Source organism: Meles meles, chromosome 20 (genome assembly GCF_922984935.1).
Source record: "Meles meles chromosome 20, mMelMel3.1 paternal haplotype, whole genome shotgun sequence".
Classification (NCBI taxonomy): domain Eukaryota; kingdom Metazoa; phylum Chordata; class Mammalia; order Carnivora; family Mustelidae; genus Meles; species Meles meles.
This window is the reverse complement of record NC_060085.1, coordinates 24,592,058-24,607,858: the sequence shown is the minus strand read 5'-3', so window position 1 is coordinate 24,607,858 and position 15,801 is coordinate 24,592,058. Positions and strand designations below refer to the sequence as shown.

General features: G+C 45.0%; 1 protein-coding gene across 14 annotated transcripts in view; it reads left to right on the top strand.

The window, feature by feature from the left end:
- The window catches only part of ERC2 (ELKS/RAB6-interacting/CAST family member 2), a 924,700-nt gene that overhangs the window by 767,160 nt on the left and 141,739 nt on the right, over positions 1-15,801 (top strand). The window lies entirely within an intron of this gene.

Genomic DNA, 15,801 nt, shown 5'->3' with positions numbered 1-15,801 from the left:
CTGAGAAATCGTAAACAAACAGTGGTGATAAATGACCATGGGCTGGAGGCGGGAGGTGTCTAGTGGAGTGTTTTTGCATTACATTACATCCTTCCTATGCCAGGGCTGGCGCACAGGGAGCACTCTGGCCTCTCCCACCCCGTTGTCATTTGCTCTAGAGTGCGGTGCTAGTCTGGTCTTGTTTAACCTCTTTATTAATGATCTGTAAAGGGGAGAGAAGAGCATGTGAAAGAAAGTTGCAGATGACACTACTTTGGGAGGTGTTGGGAATACTAGCAAAGTCAGAGAAATCACACTAATGGCCCAAAGAAGGTTAGGAACATGGAGGGAGAGTAACAAATCTTGGAGCAGTCCAGAAACTCACATCTGGCGAAAATTAATCTGAAACACAGATATCAATGGGTAGGAGGACTATGGAAAGCTGAAGGCTAAAAGAAAAATAATAAGCCAAGTGGACATCAGGAAATCCAGCCATGGGTGAGAGCAGGGAGAGAGGTGCCAATGGCAGTTAGCACGGTCCAGATATTAGCAGGTGCCAGAGGGACATACATCACTACGTGTGACAATCCTGCCCATAAATTGTGTCTTACATCTGGGACATCGTAATGTTGTGCACACTCTTTTCCAGAGGATCACCCTTATTACCAGAAAGGTGGTAAGAGTTTTTAAAGAATGCAGCCACTAAATGAGGTCAAGGCACCATTTAATGTTGGATGTGGATTCCGAACTCCCGGCAAGAGTCAGCATTCAAACACGTGGCCAGAGTGGCATTTTCAGGGAAAGCACAAGGGATTTCTCTTGGAATATTAAATGTGGTCTTGAGAAGACTCATAGGTCTCTTTCCCAAATTTGGGAACCCGGGGTAGACACTTCTCAGAGGCCTACTTTGGGGAGCCATCCTTTTGGTAGATGGTGGTAAAAAGCTGGGCCAGAATTTTCTTGGTAGTTCAGGGAGAGGGGCCCAAGCCTCATCTCTTTTCAACCATCTCCACAGCCCCAACAAAATGGAAAAATGAGACAATAACATTCAGAACAAGAGTGCATATTTATGGCCACCATTGAGTGTATTCCCAGAATGGCTGTTTTCTTTTCTGCCATTGAGGACTCAATTTGTTGTAGGGTATTGGCCATGTCTAGGTGGGTCTTAACTCAGTCCTCAGGCCTCTTACCTATATGCCTTCCCTGGGGTAACATGATCCCCGCCAGAGAAGTACTGGCCCACTTGGCTACGAGATGATCTCATGAAACCCATTTTGCCTGGGTGGCTACAAGGCACCTTCCTCATGAATGTGTCCATCAGAGACTTTGTGATGGGAATGTCCATTCCCTCTAGCCTTATTTTCCTGGAAATGTCAGGCAAATGTGAAGAATCACCGCATACAACAACCGAGAACTTCTATCCTGCCACACCCTGGTCTAAGCTGCCCCCATCTGTCCCATGAAGATCTGATACTCTCAAACACCAGGCCACACCAGCCAGCTCACAGGGCTGTTCCATGGTGACAAAATCACTGAGAGGCTGAATCTGCATAAGGAGGAGCCCTGCCATTTCTTTCAGCCTTTCTGAGCTTTCCACAGCCTGAGGCTCAACCTGGCCACTGTGTGCCCAAACAAGTTGGTCCCCTCCTGTGATGGCTGAGTTGGTAGTCAAGATTCTGCCTGTCCCCAAGCATTTCCTTAGTGCCTCAGTCACTGTGTATATATAACGTGGGGCAAAGAGAGCTCCCAGAAAGATGTAGAAGAGAGGTTGTTATAATCAGTTTGAGGCAAAATCATTTCTCAGAGAAACCTGTTAGACCCAGAATAAAAAGGAAATGCCCAAATGGCGAAAGACATTGTACCTTCATCCTTCAGAGAGAAATACAGAATGAGGCTCTGAAATAAAAATCACAAAGATCACTTTCACTGGAAAATCTGAGCTTCTTAAAGCCATGGCTTCATTTTCCTCATTTTTAATTTTTATGTTTACAGTAGAAAACTTAGAAACTTTAATGAAGAATCAGGAAAGAAGTTCTTTAAGTCCTCATTGAGAGAAAGTATCATTTTTAGGTACCTTTTCATGCATATACAAATACGATCATGTAAAAATATACTTGAGGAGGATAACTCTAACTTTGCACAGGCGTCGGTTCTAAGTGGTTGGTGAGCACTCCAGCACCAGAGTGGACACCAGGCACTCCGACCAGTTCAGGTACCGGTCCCATCACTCTTAGCTGCTTCCCTGGGCCAACTGTTGTTATTTACTCATTGTCACATGACTGTCTTTCCATATGGACAGCTGACATCTGTCCGTATGTTTGATTTCTCCCCTGCACCCGGCTGTGGGGAGAACCTGTGCAGGGAGGGGTAGGCGCACTGCAGCTTGGCGGTGGAGGGGTGGGGGCAGGGTGTGAGAGTCATGAACACTTCCCAGCTCCCGTTTGTTCTTGGCAGCGTATGTGGCTTCATTGTTCCTCACTCAAGTGTCAGCCCAGGAGCCCGGATGCCTGTAGCGGCCCTGAGTCAGCATGTGGCCGAATTAGCAGCCCTGCTGATTCCCCAGCAACCATTCTTCCTTCAGCGCACCTTGATCTGTAATGTAACTGCATTATTTGAGAGGAGTTTCTATACAAATCCCTCAACAACAAAGAAGACCAAAAGCCCTCCATGATGAAAAAGGGAGTCTTGCCGCTGCCTCGTGGCACGGGATTCTGACCAGGCTCTGCATGTTGGACTTTCTATTGCTGTTGTTGGTCGTTTTCTGGTCTTACTAACTTTTTGAAGTTGTATCTGCTGGCGCCAGGGCACAAGCCTGGGAGCATGATGAAGTCACGTTAGAGGAAATCCTTGTTGCTCCTCTTTGTCCCAAGACAAAGACATGCTAGGAAATGGAAGCTTGCCTGTTTTCTTCTGCGAGCGGCGCAGCCTACCTGAGGTATCCAGGGTAACCGCATCTCCACCAGCTGATCTGAAGTTCGGTTTACTACAATTGGCCACAGAAAAGCATTGTTCTTCCCGGCTCGTGGAATGTGGAAGGGAGAGAGGGAGAATGAGGAAGTGTTCCAGAGCCAAAGAGCAGTCTTTGTCCCTCCTTACACAACAGGCTTGGGACTGGCGAAATCCAGTCTCTCAGAGAAGGCGGCTGACCGCCTGTGAGGGTGCAGGGCTGAGAGGGGCCAGACGAATTTTCTTCACATGATTATCTTTAAAAATTACGAATGCACTAACATGTTTGCAGAGGCCAGACTGTTTGGTAAGCCGTTTCTATGCTTCGTTGGTGAATGTGAGCATCCTATCTCCCACCCATGGAGGTTTTCTGGGAACTTTGTATAACCAGGAGGTTGTCACCATGGGCAAGGGCCAGGGATAGGGAAAGATGGGCTCTCTCCATCTCCCCTGGGCCAGTCACTGCTTTCCCAGCAAAGACAGAAGGCAGGGGCTGCTGAGGGGAGTCCTTCGGCCCAGCAGCTTTGTGCCTGGTCCACTCATCACTGGAAGCATTTTCCAAGTGCTTTCCCACCTCTCTCTCACTCACACAGCTCCCTTCCTAGTCTAGAGGAAATCCCCCACATCCGTCCTGATTTCCATCTGATTCCCTCATCCGCTCTCTGAGGGTAGCAGGCAGGTAGCACTGTGCCTGTTTTACCGAGTAAGAAAGTTGGCTCTCGGTCACCAGCGCCTTCCCCCGGAGTAGCAATTCCCTACGGATTTTCCTTAGAGCAATGATGGCATTGGATAGTAAGAGACACGATTTTAAAAAATTATAATAAAAACATGTTATGTTCAACTAAGTTCGAACAAAACTAGACTAAACAGAATTAAATAAGTTTCTTCATTTCAGGTCTTCCCAGACCCTTTCAGATCTCCACGCCAGTCTTCAAGCTCCCTGCCCAGCCCTCTCATGGGAAAGAGAAGGTGGGCCTGTTCTTCTGAGAAGAGCGATTGAACCAGTAAGGGCTCTGCCATTTCCCCCTCTCCACATCAGAAGTTTTCTTCATTGACCACTGCCCCAACACAGCCATATGGCCTGCAGCACAATATTTAATCTCTCTGAGCCTCAGTGTCCTCATCTGGAGAACAGGGAAAATACGGTTTTATTTTCCTCCCTTGTGGAGTTCTCATGAAGATCAAATGAGACAATAACGTAAAATGCTAGCTAGCCCAGTGCTGGTACATAGTAAGCACTCAGTGATTACTAGCCCTCGTTTTTGTTTGGTTTTGCTTTTTTTTTTTAATTTTTCCCCACCACCCCCTCCACTGAGATCTTCCTCACTGATCACCACTTACAGTGTGGCAGCATCTATTTCTGTAATTATGTATCAAGTATCTGCTATGTGTTGTAAAGATTTAAATGTTTACTCAGTGAATGCATCCTGAATCAGCTTGGGTGCTGGGAACCAGTATGACCACTGTGATCACTCGGCATCAGCACACAATACCAAAGGAGTGGACGGAACCGGTCTCCCCCGGATCTTCATGCTTTAGACCAAAAGTCCCTTGCCTGGAACGACTGGATGTAATTTTCCTAGGGCCAAGCTAACAGCCTTGGCAACAACAAAAATATGCGCCCGCAAATGCAAAAGTCCTTAATACACAGTCCCAAAAAACTAGCGGAGTGAGTAGCCAGTTGGAATCAGATTCATGAAGAAGCTTAAAACTTTTCAGTCATTACAAGAAATATCACCATGATGGGACATTTCAGGAGACATTCCAACAGAGACTACAAAGCAAGTGAAATTACAAAGAAAATGCTAGAGCTGCCTTTTTCCCTAGATGTTTGCAATCTCTTATCTTGGCTGATCCAGAATAGATAAAGGAAATATTGTAAACAGCCTGTTGGGAAAGGCCATGTTGCATCTTTTTTGCCTGCAGGAAAGCAAGTACATGCTTGCAGGTCGTGGTATGTTCTTCGAGAGGCTTGCAAGGAATTGTGTAAGCAGGGTATGTTCCAGGAGATTACAGGTCCTTTGTGTTTCATGTTTCATGGTTGCCAGCAGCTGGCATCTTTCAGAAATCCCATGAAAAGTGGGCAGAACTCCTTTGCAAAACTTCTGAGCAGAGGGTTAAGAAGACTTTGTGTGTGACTCTTAATCTTGTTGGGAAATTTTAGGGTGAAAAATGTAATTACATCTGAAATGCCAACAACCAAGGCCAAAGGCATGTCTCCTCTATGGATGATTCTTTGTTGATGAGATTAGCAGCTAAGCTCTCGTGCTCCTGCCTACAAATTATTCAGATTATTTGAAAAGAAATGAAACTAGATACTGGGAGGAAAAATGCCACATACCACATTAGGTAGCACTTGACTAATGCTTACCTGTTTAGCAATGAGTTCAACATATATTTAGTAAGTACCTACTGTGTGTGATATAACAGAAACAACACAAATGAGGTTCCTGCTCTCTTTGAGTGATTTTACCCAAGGAAGCCATATTCTTAAGTCTCTGTCAATGGCAGGTTATAAGAAGAATTCAGGGAATCTGTAGTTTAGCACAGGGCAGCTCCACACTGTGTGGTCTGTATTGCCATCAAGTCCATGTAGAATTAGATTAACATGGACAATTCAGTTGGTGGACATATAGGGCTGTGTGATGTGCCCTGAACACCAGGGCTGGAGGCAGAGAGGGGTGACATATGAAGGACCTAAAAGAAGTAGGATAGTAACACAACAACATTGAAGTGTGGGATCATTATCAGTTAACTGGTCCCACAGAGTAGGGAGTGGGTATGGCATGGAATCCAAGTCATGACGATGGCAGAATTTGTTCAGAGGTGGAGAGCAGCCATTATCAAACATCTCCTTTGTCCATGTGCAGTTCCACTTAGTCTTCAACCCCAACATGTTGGTCTCAGGTTGCCCGATTTTCCAGAGACCTCTGAGGTCTGGGAGGTGCAGAGCCCAGGCTGGAACCCTATTGTTCTGTCATCCACCACCACACCCGCCACCATATAGCATGGGGCTGTTCAGACCGAGCTCTTTAAACCACATGCAGAAGTCTCTACCCAGGTGGGTAAAGTTCCAAAAGTTTGTAAGTCATCTGACTCATGGTGGGGAAATCAAATCATGATTATATATAATAGATACAGGTATCCCCCACTTTTCAAAAGTTTGCATTTCACCACTTTGCTTTTGCAAAAGACTTACATTACTACCTGTTTTCACTAACCAAAAGAAATCCAAGAAGTATTTTCACTTTTATAGAAAAAGCAAAAATAGCATTTAGCATTTGTTTTTTAGGAAGTCCTTATAGGGGCAACATGTACCCCGTGCAGTAAGAGCAGGCCACCAGCTCCTTCCCCAGGAACCATACTCAGCATCCCAGTATCAGGTCACCTTAGTTTTGACTTGGGTCTGTGAGCATCTGTCTTGATTTATTTTGTGCCTCTGTTTGCAAGATGTGTCTTAAGGTATCAGAAAAACTTAAGAGTGGTTATTTTCTGGGGTCTGGGAATGCTAAAAAATTTTCTGCAAAATTAAGGGTAATTACTTCTTTATACCATTTTGGCTTAGGAAAGCTTTCATAAGAAACTTCCAGATAGCAGGGAAAACCTGTATTGTATACGTTAAACAGTGTGCTTGCTGGGTCCTAACGCATAAACGCCTAATGTCGTGTTGCTTAAATTCCTGTGCTTGAGCTGAGTACTGGGGAGCATACCAGGAGACAATAGCCATAATGTGGTAGAACAAACAATAATATTGAATGAAAACTTAATAAGGCAGTGATTGATCTTGGGTCCTGATACTTCAGAAGTGGTTTTGTTTACCAAGAGCCAGGAAAGGCAGTGCCCATCTCATGGGGATGTTTCAAGGATTAAATCCATTAAACCTTGGGGCGCCTGGGTGGCACAGTGGGTTAAAGCCTCTGCCTTTGGCTCAGGTCATGATCTCAGGGTCCTAGGATCGAGCCCCGCATCAGGCTCTCCGCTTGGCGGGGAGCCTGCTTCCTCCTCACTCTCCGCCTGCCTCTCTGCCTGCTTGTGATCTCTCTCTCTGTCAAATAAATAAATAAAATCTTTAAAAAAAAAAAATCCATTAAACCTTTTAGTGTCTGTCCTGTTGTCAAAGTGATGTAAATGCTACTTACATAGATAAATGGAGACCTTTGAGAAGATTCCAAAGGGAACTTCTGAATACTTTTAAGGGTTTTAGAGAGGGATGGCCAAAGTTGTCTATTCTGCCAGATTTTGCTTTCAAAACAAACTTCCTTCTATGTCGCACCTTGCCGCATATGGTAAGTGCCTGGGTCAGGCATTCATAAGTACAAGACTGCCCATCTCAGCTAAAATTGCAGAATAGCACATTTGAGTAGCAGCTACGGAAGCCCCACAGACACCTAACTTCCAGCTTTGGGAATAAAAAGAATGGCACTCCTGAGCACTTACACTGTACCAGGCACTTGACTGAGGGCATTGTCATGGACTAACCCATGCACCCTCCCCTGACCCAAACAAACCCGTAATGTGGGTACTGTTATTTGTCTCATTCTGAAGATAAGAACAGTGGACCCTAGAAAGTGAAGAAAATTGCCCCAGGTTGTAAAACGAGGAAGCTGAATTGTTGACCGAGTTGGAATTTGTACACGGGCCATTTACCTCTGGAGGGCACACGCTATGTCAGGATTTCTCCAGCCCAGCGGTATTGACATTTGGTGCTGAATCCTTCCCTGTTGTACACCTGTGCTGTGTAGTATGTTTAGCAGCATCCCTGGTCTCTACTTGCTAGATGCCAGTAGCATCCCTGCACCCCAGCTGTGACAACCAAATAGGACTCTGGAGTTTGCAGATGTTCCCACTCGGGGGCAAGATTGCCTTTGGCCGAGAACCACTGCTCTGCATCTAGATGCACTCTACATGTGTGGCCCAGGAGAATTCCTGGAATTGACTTAAGAATATTATCAGAGTTTGACCCATAGACTGAAGCGATGTCATAGATTTCATAGCTATGAAGCCATCTTCTGGACTACTTGGAAGAAAAAGAGCTCTCTTGTAGAGCTAGGGAAGAGAAATGAACTCTCTGAAAATGTCCTTGTGTGTGCATTAAGATATAGAAAAAGGGAATCACAGGGTGTGCAAGGTGGGTAGAAAGACAGAAGAATGGCATGTATCCGAGACATGGGAGAGAGGAGATGGGAATTTGGAAAGGGACACACACCTGCCACTGAGACCCAGAAAATATGAGCTCTCTAGGCTTCTCTAGAGTTCCCAGACCTGGTTCAAACCTCAGCTCCACTACCAGTGAGCTATGTGACCTTGGGCCAGTCCTTTAACCTCATTGTCTCTACTTCCTCCTCAGTGAAACATAGACAGTGTTCATTTTTACCTCACAGTGGTGTTATGAGTTCCTAAAAGTGCCTGTTGTGCTTACTGGAAGGGCTTATTAGACGTGAGTCCGTTGTTCTGGCCACTCCACCTGAGGCTGTGTTGTTTAATGGTTGAGAGAAGAGGGTCTGGACTCAAGACTGCCCACGTGTTGATTCAGCATGGCCATGTGCTAGCTGTGTCATCTCGATTGAGCAGCTCAGCCTCTCCAAGCCTTCGCCTCCTCATTTCTAGTCCCTACCTCCCAGATTTGATGTGATGATGCACATGAAGCCCTCTACCCCCTGCCTGGCATCAGCATTATTGCCAAAGATGGCACCTTCCTCCTTAGGATCTGTACTATCCTGTTAGGCTTAGGGTAACAAGGTGGCTTAAACAACAGAAATGGATGGTTCCACAGTTCTGGAAACTGGAAGTCGGGGTGTCATCAGGGTTGGTCCCTTCTGAGGGCTGTGACACAGAATCTGTCCCATGACTCTTCTTCAGCTTCTGTTGGTTTATTGGACACCTGTGGCATTCCTCGGCTTGGGGATGCATCACCAGACCCCCCCCCCCCACCATCTTCACACAGCTAGCTCCCTGGGTGGGTTCGTCTGTGTCCAATATTCTTTTCATAAGGATGGCAGTCATGTTGGATTTGGGTTCCAGTATGTCGTCAACTTAACTAATTATATCTGCAATGACCCTATTTTCAAATACAATCACATTCTGAGTTACTGGGGCTTAGGACTTAAACATACAAATTTTGAAGGCACAAGATTCAACCCACACCAGGATTCTATGAATCTTTGTAAGGTTTTTTCCAACTCTGAAATCCTATGTGGGATTGCTGAAGTCCAGGTAGTTTGGGATGACCAAATAAATCAACAGGGGGAAAAAACTATTTTAAGAGTCGAGAAATGTGCCACTTAAGGGAAATGTCTTGGTTTTTTTGACTTTTAAAATTTGTTTACTTGGTTGTACATTCTCTGTCCTATGGGGCTAATGATGACTACGTTCTACACCTTCGCCCCTTCCCTAAAAAATTATTCTACAGGCTGAGGAAGAGAGTGGCTAGAAAGACACCTTGAAACTCTGGAGGTTCTGTCTAGGGGCATTATTGTTATCCCCGTTACTTATCAGGAATAAAGGGGACTGTTGGTTCCCATGTGTATTCATTGTCTGTTAACAGGGCCTCTCTTCTCCATCCCTGCTCGCCTCTCCCGGTCAAACAGAGACCTGCCGCTGAAGTTTTCAAAAGCTCCCTGTGTTGCAAGATTTGAGCAAACTTGATCTTCCAGGTTTAACTTAAATATTGTTTCCATTTTGAAGCCTGTCATGTGGGTGTACCACAAAGAGCGTTTGGTTTTCCCCCCTGAAGCCCTGGGCTGCGGTATGTAGGCAGTAACAGAATACTAGGAAGAAAGAGAGAGCCTGAAATGGATCCTGGGGCTCTCAGCCTGTGCAGAGGGAAAGCAGGATGTAAGTAAAACCATTACTTCTCCCTCCTGATCAAAGGCGAGATGGTAACCCCTCCCCACCTCCCCACCACCCAGCAAGCAATTAACACAGCCTGGCGTCTCCTCTGGAGTGATGGGACTCAGCCTGCAGGACCAGCTCTGGCTGATCAGTGGTTGAAAGCGGGGTGCCCTGTGTGCGCAGGTTGAAAAATGCACACATTTGCAAATAGAACACATTCCAAAACTGTCCAATGAGGGAGACACATGAACCAACCTTGTTGACGGATTATTCTTTTCATCTGCCTTTGATGCAGACGTGAGATCAGAATTTGCCAGTGGGACCTAAAAGTAAAAGGGTTAAAATTGTAGGAGTCAAGTAGACTAGTGCCTCCTGGATTTTACAACCACCCAGAATCTTATTAAATGCAGATTCCGATTCCGCAGTTCTGGGTGGAGCCTGAGAGTCTGCATTTGTAACAGGCTCTCAGGTAGGGTTGCCAGATGTAGAGGGGGGGAGAAAAAGATGCATACCCAGTTAAATTTGAATTTCCTATATTTTATCTGGCAACTCTGCTCCCAAGCAGTGTTAATGCTGCTGGTGTGTGGACCACACTTTGAGTGGCAAGAGTGTACATCATCAAAACATAAAAAAGTGATGGAAACATGAGGCTGAGTTAGTGCATGAGCATCTGGTACAATTTAGAAACAAGTTGATGGCTCGCAGGATAGTCACACTACAAAATATTGTTCAGTGGTTGGCAGAAACAGGCCCACAGCAGCAAAGAGAATGCATCCATCTCCAGAAATGGGGTTCCTGAATTCCCTGGCTTAGAGTCCAAGAGCCAATGTGCTACTTGTGTTCACTTTATGTATTTATTTAGTCACTTATTTAATGATGGTAAAGTTTAAGAGCTAAAAATAATATAGTTTTATGCTTGAGGACATTGGGGTAACATTTTGCCACAATGTGCCTCCCTTCGCAACTGGCCCTTTAAAATGAAGGGGCCACATTGACTCTGGCAGCTTAGCCCCCTACGGGTGATCTGTAGAGAAGGTGAGGGCTGGGCTTAGGTTTACACTGACATTTGACAAGCAAACCCAAGCCTCTGTTCCTTTGAAGCTGAAGGAACTGATTCCAACTCCTTCGAGGCTACTTGGCCACCAGAGCAGCCATTTACAGATTACGGGAAGGCTGCTGCTGGGAGGGAGGTGAGCAGTCATTTATTCCAGCCTCTAAATCACACAGATGAAGGAATAGGAACTGTGGAGAACTTCCTCCTCCTCTGAGTCCCTTTCTTCTTCTCTGGCTCCTCTGGCCTGCACCCTGTTAAGAACTTTCTCCTGGGGGGCTGCATAGGGTTAGAATCTGGTTTTTCAGAGGCTTCTTTGTTTGTCTTTTTCTATTTTAAAATACATCAGGATTGCCTATAGTCCAGATCTTCCTTGCCTGTACTCTATAATGGAATCGTTTGCCTTCTGTCCATCCATTCTTGAGATTGGCTTGAATATTATATATATGTCTACTACAATTTTAGTATGCTTGCCTTAATTCAAGGCAGGCACCATACTTCCCCAAATTGAATAATGCCATTTGTTGTGTTCTTCAAGTCTCTATTAAGCACCTACTATGTGCCAGGTCTGTGGAAGGCCACGTTATCTAGAAACTGTCCTCTCTTATACAGCCTATTTTAGTCTTGGCTCTACTGCAGCAATTAATAAGCACAGGATTTTCAGCTGAAAGTCATTCGTTTTAGCCTACCCCTTTGAGTTCTGGAACACTTTCAAATAAGATCATGTCTCAAGCCACATTTGTAGAAGTCCCACATGCCCCTACTCCTCTGTGGTATGTCCAACCTGGTATAGTTTGCCCCATGTTCTTAGTCTACAACTAATTCATGATTCAATTATCATTGTAAAAGATTTAAGCTATACTGAGGTAAACAGCTTAAAACCTCAATACCCCTTTCCTTCTATCCCCCAACTCTGCACTTGTCCCCAGAAGCAGTATACACCAATTAATTGGTAGCTGTGCCCTTCATGTACACTTGCAAAATATATGTACATTTACAAAGTTCATTTCTAACACAAATTGGATCATATTATACAGATTCTTCTCTGGTTTGCAGTTTTCACCTAACAGTATGTCTTGGTAAGCCTTCCATTTAAGTACATGTGAATCTACCTCTATTCTTTTCTATTAGCTATAGGAATATTCCATGGAATTCTCCTGCCAATGTTTATTTATCCAGTCCCATTTGGTGGGTATTTAGATTGTTTGCCATTTTGTGTCTATATCTTAGGAAATATTTGTTAGTATTTCTGAGGCCCAGAGTTTTAATTTTCTACATCAAATGGGTCTGGTAAACTAATGAGAATGGAATCAGTGGTCAATTGGCAAATACCTTCCAACCTGAATCTCCAAGTTTCTCAGCCCATGCTTTCTTGTTTGAATTAATTCAGAATTGCCCAAGAGTCTTCTATGTTTGGACACTGCTGGTTGACATTTGAAAGCCGAAGTTGAGCCTCCTAGATTAAAAACCTTAGAGCTGCAATATTTAAATACCTTAAAATGTATGGATATTATTGGGCAGAAAGTGGAAACGAGAAGAATGAAGGGAGTTTCCCTAATAAATGAATTTAAAACTCCATATTGAACAGAGTAGTTACTCTCTCAGGAAGGAAGGTGGGCTATTCTTTTTGAAAAGAACTTTTTCATGTTTTTGTTCCCAGCTGAGCCAGCTGCACAGAACAGCCAAAACTAAACACCCAGGGAGTGTGCTGTGCTGACATGGATTTTGTAGCAGATTTTAAAGTAAAACTAACAGGGTAAGCAAAACCCAAAGACTTCTCCCCGAGACTCCTATCCCTCATTATTCAATCAAAAACTAATCCAGACACTGGGTGAAGGGGCTTTGCAGATGGAAGTAAGGTTACTTATCATCAGATCTTGAAGCAGGGAATGTATCCTGGGTTATCCAAGTGGACCCAAAGCAATGACATGGGCCCTTAAAAGTAAGTAGTAGAAGAAAGCAAAAGAGTCAGACAGATACAGTGGAATAGAGAAGAGGACGAAGAGATGGGGCAGAGAGAGAGGTGAGAGTGATTCTAAGTGTGAGGAGAGGTTTTGAGAGAGAGGAACTGTTCCACAGCCATAGAATGCTTGAGTCTTCTAGAAGTGACTCCTTCTAGAAGTGACTCCTTCTAGAAGTGACTTCTTCTAGAAGTGACTTCTAGAAGTCTCCTAGAGGTGACTCCTAGCCGATCGTCACCGAGGAAAGTCCCATAACCACAGGAACTGAATACTTGCAATGACTTGAATGGGCTTGGAAGTAGGTTAATGCCAGATCTCCAGAGAAAACAGCAGTTGTACCCACACCTTGATTTTGGTCTTGGGAGACCCAGAGCAGACAGATAACAGGTGGATTTTTTAATCTGCTAAATATATAGTAAATGGTCACAGACAACAATAGAGAATGAACACAGGGACTGAGCCAATGTCAGTGTATTAGATGTAGCAGAAATAGACCCATAGGTCAGGCTGATGTTTCTTACTTCCTAGCATCTTAGCTCACATTTTCTAAATGTTTACATAAGATAGGTGCTGTGCTAGTGTTTTATGTGCATTCCCTACTTTCTTCTTTACAAATTGCAAGGATTGGTATTTTGTTATTATCTCTGTTTTATAGATGAGCTAACGGGGCATCTGAGAGGCTAGCTACCTGAGCAGGAATCACGGGGCTTATAAATGGTAGGGCCGGGACTCAAACCCGTATCCACAGGCCCTCATGCCCTAGTGTGTGCATGTGAACACTGTGTCTCATAGCATACCACCGCCACCCTGCAATCATATGCCTCCTTGGGCAAAATCACTAATATTTAAACTGTTGCCAAACAGTCACATCCTTGAATGCCTTCTCGACCTTGTTTTAATGCCCTCGGAATACTACACTATCAGATGCTGAGCAAGGAAGAAAAAAAATCCAAGTTGGATGATCAAGAAAACAAGAACTCCTGTCCATGCTCCACACCCAGGCTCTTCAGGCCAAAGCACAGTGCCTACTCTTGTATTTCTCTTCAGACCCTTGGAGGTCCACTTGCTCTAGATTGTGTCAAAGACCGTGCTCTCTTCCCCACACCAGGCACTCCATTCTAGAGGTGAAAGTTATGATGGACACATTTTAATACCTTGACCATAACATCAGGAGCCAAAGGAATATTAAGTGAAACAAATGTGGGACATAACTGACATTTTATCTGAGGGTGGGGGGCAGTATGCCAAAGTGATCTCAGTTGTCTGTACAGAAAGTGTGACCTCAAATTCAACCAGTGGAAAGTCTGAGCATGCAAGACCCCTTGCATTGATTTGGTCACATATTCCAATACTTAACAAATATGAACTGAGCTTCTATCGTGTGCCAGTTTGCATTGGAAGCTGAGGGCACAGTGATGAATAAGACAAATTCTAAGTTCATTGACTCTTCCAGGCTAGAGAAAGGAGAATAGATAAGCAAGTAACTGTGGAATGGTGAAACAAATGCTGAGATGGAGAAGGTACCAGATGCCTTCAGAAACCGGAAATAGTGGCCTCTAAACTGGGGCCTAAAGGAAAAGTTAGAGTTAGCCAGGACAATATGGGGTAGGGGAGAATGTCCCAGATCAAAGGAATATCATAATGTAGATCTAATCTAGAAACATACATATATGTTCATGAACATATCTGGAGTAGAGAAGGCTAAGAGGCAGAATGGCAAAGGATGAGGCTGAAGATACAGTGAGGACTGAGGTCAGAAAGACTTTCTACTATTTAAGGAGTTTGAACTTTATTATAAGGGAACGTGGAAACCATTGAAAGAAAAAGCTGATCAGGGACATGATCAGATGCAGATGTTTTAGAAGGATCCCTCTGGTGGCATTACCAAGAACAGATGGAGGAGAGGGAGTGAGTACAGCGGTGCCGTTGGAGGCTGGGGAAGCGTGGTATATATAAAGGAAGGGTGGGATTAGAGACAGAGAGAGGCAGCTGGATTCCAGAGCTATCTGGGAGCAAGAGTCAACTGTATTGGGTTGTGGAGTAGAGGGAGTCTAGGATGACAGCCAGGCCTGACTTGGCTAAATCATCATCCAAGTATCAGTCTAGCCTGACACACCAGAGCTGTGGTCTGCAGAGGTGAGATGGGGTTATAATTTGTAACTCGTGCAAGGCCTGGGGAGGAGGGGGATCAGCCAGGAAGCACATCTTTCCATGCTGCATGGGGCAGCCAAGAGCACCCCTGTGGATGGGCATCTGGGGGCTTTCAGAGCAGCTAACTCCTGTTGGTTGTTTTGAAAATGCTGACAGAACTAAAGTTTTTGAGAAAACAAAGTCCCAGCCCCTAATAAACAGAACATGACACACGGTTGCACATGTTCACTTTCTTTCCCGTGTCCTTGTTTCTGTAGGGAAGAATGGCTTTTCTGTTGAAGGTGGTAGGCGCGTGCTGCTCTGTGGCTTGGAGAAGGGTCAGCTGTTATCTGCCCACCCCCATATGCCCTGAGGTGCTGTTATACCTGACAGGTGTCCTGACAATTGACTTTGACTTGTCGTGTCAGGGCTGCCAGTCAGCTGGCTGGGAAGGGACCTTGGGAAAAGCCTGTGGATTTGGGACTTTGCACCATTTTCTTGGTTAAACACCTGTGGCTACTATGACCCCATGTCTAAGCCTTGTCGTAGGCTGACAAGTCAGGGTTACTCAGATCCCCTTCCACGGTGATGGTTTTTCAGTCCTCCTCTTATTCCTGTAACTGTGTCAGAGGAAAGAGATTTTTCACGAGCAAGTATGTGACATGTGTTCAGTGCCTGGTAGTGGTGTATGGCTACTGTCTACTGCTGTCCTCTGTCCATAATCTGTCTCCTCCCTTTCTGATACCAGCAGACCATACTGTGTCAGGAATGGGCACATGACTCAAGTCAGGTACTCAGAATCCTCTGCTCCCAGACTTGATCACTGGGAGGGAGCTATCCCTTGGGTTGCAGTGATTGGTTCAGGGTGGGCACAGGACCCAGATAGACAATGAGTCTCAGTTC